The following is a 6,310-nucleotide window of genomic DNA, read 5'->3' as shown; positions in this document are numbered from 1 at the left end:
AGAGGGGAATGTAACGTGTCTGGGTATATAGATAGTGAGTAATTGAACTGCAGTCACACGGTATTGTTGAAGTTAACGTTCGTTCGTTACAGTGTTGTTTTGGCGCGAGTATTGAGATTAAGTGTATCGCAGAGTTATATTCGGAAAGAATAAACCAGTTTTATTAAGAAAGAACTTGTGTCGCTTAAGTTTCGTTGGAACGAAGTTACGGAAAGTTAATTAACAAACGGAGACGTAACAATACTCATAATGGATTAGTTCTTCTCAATTACCGAGAAATCCAGGTAGTTTAATGCAATGGACTTCATTAATAGAAAGCGATAATCGGTCGTTTGTCATGCAAGTGGTGAACAAGAAACAACTGGGTGTAAAAGGATAGCGGTAAGGGGAACTAACTGGGGCTGAAGCTACCCCACCAAAATGTGCTTCCGTATCCAACGAACAATCCTTACTGTTAAAGCTGATCCACTTCCGGTATGTGCGAACGATCCTTACTGTTAAAGCTCGTTCGCTTCCGGTATGTGCGAACAATCCTTACTGTTAAAGCTCATTCACTTCCGGTATGTGCGAACAATCCTTACTGTTAAAGCTCATTCACTTCCGGTATGTGAGTCCACAAGACGTAGAGTGCAGCACGCATGATTTTTTTTGTCTAGCTCACCTAGCTACCGCCGCCTCTATACAATATGTACAATCAACTTAGTAGTTTATTATTGTATATGTCTTCAATAATTACAGAAGTTGCATGATCAAAGTGGAATAAGACGTCATTATCTTTACAGAGTACCAGCCTTTTCACTTATACTTGATATTCTTGTATATACGTTGTAATGATGCTGGTATTTATACACCTCTTCGTTTTGGAGCATTGTGAACTGACATGGCTGTGTGAACTTTGATGACCTCTCGGTATCTGTTATGTTACACGTAACTCATGGAACTTATCGTAACCTGCAAGTGAAGGTCGTAAATCGCTAACCTACAAGTGAAGGTCGTAAATCGGTAACCTACAAGTGAAGGTCGTTCTCAGAAAAGTGGTCTACACCGGTAGCCGCTACGAGTGCAGGTGTTTGGTGGTCAGTAATTATCACCTCGTTTCCTGCTCTGATTGATCCCTACTGACCCTCGTATTCATGGGAAATACATTTCTGTTATAAGAAATAGCTATTCGGGTTCAGAACAGGGAGTATCGTATCATCACAGATGATCAACTCTGGGCGTTCTCACAACCTGCTTCTAAAGTAACTGTATGATTGAAACGAAACACTGGCTTATATTACACGAAACTGTTATAAGATACAAACACTGGCTTTTATAATACGAAACTGTTATAAGGTACAAATTCTGGCTTATATAACACGAAACTGTTATAAGGTACAAATTCTGGCTTATATAACACGAAACTGTTATAAAATACAAACACTGGTTTATACACCAAGTACTTTTTATATGACATAAACACTGGCTTATATAACAAGACATTTGTATTAGAATAAACGTCAGATTAGGCATTTTTTTTTATTATTCCTTCTTGTGAACCCGAATAGAAAATAACGACAACATTTAATTTGTATACTGAAAGAAACTAACAAACTAAAAATTATCATTATAATAATATCTTTAAGCAGTTTACTGTAGTTCAGTCCAGTGACCAGCAGATTGCTTTAAATTAGAGCACTGCTGTGGAGTATTAAGTTAAGATACTTGATGTTGGTAGGATTTAGCATGTTAAACTGTCACAAACACAGTTTGATTTATGGGATCAAAACCCATCATCGAATATGCTCGCCCTTTCAGTCGTGTGTAGGGGGTATTATAATGTGATAGTCAATCCCACTAGTCGTTGGTAAAGAGTAGCCCAAGAGTTGGCGGTGGGTGGTGTTGTCTTCAAAATTAGGGACGTTTTTGCTTGAAATTCAACACACATTTTTCTTTATATTTACCAATTACACATGCATTTGTCTTCAAATGCCTTTTCTTTATAAATCGATACTTTCTTATATAGTCTTTTCATAAATTGTATTTTCATTTTCTATCAAAACAAGCCGTTTACTCCGTCTCCCACTGTGGTAGATTTAGCGTTTTCTTGTTTTCCCTTGACCTTCAGATGGCGTTATTCCCTGGCTAAATTTTTTTACGGCAGATATTTAATACCCACAAGCCATGACTGTAAAGGCACGTACTACGTCAAAGTTGCTACCAGTCGTGGTGACACTACTGAGATATCTACTACAGCCTTCAATGACTCTTAAAGAAGTGTTCTAAAACACTGTGACCAAGTTGCGCAAAATGACCATCACTACTTTCAGCAGCAATTAAAAATGACCATCAGCAGAACAGTAGGATGGCTGATACCTAGTTGGACATGGTGCGTTTACAAATGTAGGGTGTACTTTGTATGTTAAATTTCGCGAAAAGCAACTCGAGGGCTAACCGGCCCTAATTTCTAAGTGATAGACTAGATGAAAAGCTGCTAGCCAACACCACCCACCCCCAACTCTTGGGCTCCACTTGTCAGATCGAATATTGGGAGTTTATCTTCACTCTTATAACGCACTTATAATCCCAAATTGTTGAGCGCGATTTTTTGTTGTTGTTGTTTTTGGTAGAGTGCTAATGGAGTACGAATTACACAACCTCTGCTCCACAACATGGCACGCTAACCACTTAGCTTTTCTCAGCTCGTGTATTTTGCAGTTATGTTGCCTTTTGCAAAAAAATCAAGTTTCTATTTTTGAAATGTTGACTTTGACCATTAAACTTTAATCCTAAGATTAATAATATTCTACCCCCAGCCTTAAAGTTGATTAACATCTGCTTTTTTGCATATTTAAGATGTCTTGTAGAAAGTAGATGTCTACAAATGTTTTGTTTGGTTGGTTGCTGTTAAGTGCAAAGCTACACAATGGTCTTCTGTGCTCAGCCCGCCTCAATTTCGAAACTCGATTTTTAGCGTGATACGCCCCCCCCCCCCAACGGGTGGCAAACATCATATACGCCCCGTTTTTTGCTCTTTATCGTAGTCGTCAACAAGCAAATACTAATCGCTATTAAAAATACATATGATGTTGAATATATAGAAACTGGTCAGTTCATGGAGATAAAAATAATTTATTATTATTTAACTAAACCAACTTGCAGAGAATCAAAATCAACGTGATATTATAAATCAAGTTATCTACTTCATATTATATTTTATCTCCTCAAACAATCTAGAAATGTTTCGTAATTATTGGCACTGTTCGAAAGAGCTCTCTATCTCTTTGAAATATTATAACTGACTTAGAGAGTTTGAAGACAGATAAGCACAAAATCTGTTATAATCAATAAGTTTCTGATTAAGTACATTCGGATTATTTTGTATTATACTTCTGGGCAGGAAATAACGCGAACATTCAAGTCGTCAGCTGAAATAAATTGAAGTATCAACTCCCTCTAGTAAACGTACAGCCTTAATTTTTTTTTCAAAAATGGTGAAGGGTTTTCAACTTAACAATGAAATAAATTCTAGGGTATACTCAGATTCATAGAGTTTAATATAACCTTTTTTTTTATAGACACATACACCAAGAAATAATTTTACAATTTTGAGGAATCTTTGTTTAGGCAGAGTATTCACAATGAATCTAAGTTCCAAATGGACAGCAACTGCCTGTTGTAGAAACCTACAAATGTAGAGGACGACGTTCCAAAAGTCTTCCGTCTTTAACAGAAGTTTAGAGCCAAAAACGTTGAAAACACTGGCTCATCGTAGTGTGATTCGTAACCGTTTATTCTATACGCTTATCCTCCTCTGGTTAATAAAGTTTGGCTTTGAATTATCGAATTAATTTCAGAAATTTGGCACGATAGTTAATATTTTGCTCTGTGAGAAAGAGGAGAGTCCGCACTATAGAAAAATAATCTCTCATGACACATTTATATTCCAAAAAAACAACAACACAAATTTGAGATCATTTGTCCCTTTGGTATCAAAGTACGAATAAAATTTACGTTACATCTCTTGGGTTAAATAAACGTTTAAAGATTTTCCACTGAGAACAAAGAAACTTATAGGTTCCTCACCAGGTGGACACTAGACCATTAGAACTATTACAGAATTCTTGATTTGTTTATTCTGAACTTCTTGCAAAGCTACCCGAGGGCTATTTGCGCTAGCCGTCCCTAATTTAGCAATGACAGACTAGAGGGAAGGCAACATCGTCTACCGCCAACTCTTGGGATGTTCTTTTACCAACCAATAGTAGGATTGACCGTCACTTTATAACGCCCCCACGGTTAAAAGGGAGGGCACGTTCGGTGACGCAGATTGCGAATCGAGCACCCTAACCAGGTCATGCCCGGCTTATAGAATTCTAAGAACTTATGAGTGAAAGCAACGAATAATATGTTATATATCAATCACACTACATAAGTTATATCCAGTGCCGACGAGGCCTTTTGCCTAATACTAGAATTAATTTATTACCCTGAACAGGTTTCATCACCGATGGTGGAAGTTTGCTGGTTACACTGCTTAGCTTGAGATACAGCTTCTAATCTCACTTCTCTTGTGTCATTTCTGGAAACTAATAAACAAACCTCTTTGACTTTGCTTGGTTTAAATACCATTGTATATTGTGTTGTAGTCCGCAGAATCTCCTTTTGTTTGACAAGACATAAACCATCTACACTTCCAGATGATATCTAATCGGCCCTTTTAGACATTGCAGGTGATTTTGTTTCTAAATGTGACCATTCTGCTTAGTTTATTTATAAGAATGCTCTCTCTCTATAGTACTTTAGAACGTAGAAAAAATAACTTTATCCATAATGTTATCACATTTAGCTATCAAACTTTAAAAATAAACTTGCATTATATTTCCTTCAAGTTTTTAAATCTTGTCTTGTCTTTTCTTAAGCACAAAGCTACACAATAGGCTGTCTGTGCTAGGCCCACTACGAATATCTAAACCCGGTATTTTTAGCGTGATAAATATACAGTCTTACCGGCGGGTGGGGGTGGGGGGCTTTTTGTTTTATCAAGAAGCAGTCTTTAGAGCGAGTCTGTTGAAAAAAACAATAACTCTTATCATAGCTAGATGCCTATCATGCAAAGAACATCTAAGACTGCTTTGAAAATATTCCAGAAAATATTCATTTCAAAAAACATGACGTCACTCTTTTATATATATTCGAGAAATGCTACACAAGACGACCCTAATTTTGAACTCATAGAAAGCACCACCATTAGCTTTTGAATTACTCTAATCTAACAATGGAACTTGAAAGATAGTTTTATAGACGTAGTTGGCAAAGTGCGAATCGCTTTTTTGCTGCAGTCCGGTACATTAACCACTATGTCACAACCGGCCTATAAATTCACCTTTGCTTAAAGCTGGTCTTTTTTAAAATTTCAACACTATATGCACTCTCCGTTTAATAAAACAATTCGCCTCAAAGTCGTGTTTGTACATGAATTAAGAGTTTATCACAGTAAAACTTCGTAACAACATTTGTTAAATAATCATGGAATCACCTATATCACCACGAATCCCCCAAACTCAGTTTTTACAAACGTCTTTTATGATCTGAATAGCGGGATTAACTGTCACTTTTATAACCGAGTTCTAGAGTAAAGTGGGGTTCCAAGTGTAATATTTATTGTTTATCTATTATTGGCTGGTAATACCTGTTTCACCCTGTACTTAAGCTTTTTAAAGGAACACCATATTTCTGTAATAAAGCTAACTTTAAGGAGTAATGATAACATCGTTTACACTAGAATTACGATTTTTTAAAGATTACTACTAGTTATTAATAACACTTATAAAAGAGGATACTCCGGTTGAAAATATGTCAACTCAGTGAAATTTGTTTACACCATTGTTTTGTTTTTTGAGTTATCTACTATAAAAAGCAAAGTGCGTGTTCAGTAAATAAATACACGGTCGTATATCTGTCGCTTCATATTTGTTCCTTATACGTTTCCAAATTTCACGATGAATCAGCACCAAACTTGACACAGTGGAACAGGATGACGAGAGAAAGGTCATGAAGGGGTGGGGGGTGGACTACCATCTAATTTCGGAAAAAATTACCAAATCAGCACAATTTTACACAGTGATACAGGATGACATGAGGAAGGTCGTGAGGGGGTTTAACACTCCATCTAATTTCATATTGTTAGAATTCTTAAAAACAGTATGTATATTATGTTAAGAGAAAAATAGAAGCACAATTTCCCATCCTTTGTTACAAACGAGTTTTTGTTTCACCAATCCAAAGAACGGCTACTCCATCTGGTCGTGTAATAAAAAAGAAGCAGAAG

The sequence above is a fragment of the Limulus polyphemus genome, unplaced genomic scaffold (genome assembly GCF_000517525.1).
Source record: "Limulus polyphemus unplaced genomic scaffold, Limulus_polyphemus-2.1.2 Scaffold3524, whole genome shotgun sequence".
Lineage (NCBI taxonomy): Eukaryota > Metazoa > Arthropoda > Merostomata > Xiphosura > Limulidae > Limulus > Limulus polyphemus.
The sequence above is the reverse complement of the archived record's forward strand: the minus strand, read 5'-3'. Positions refer to the sequence as shown.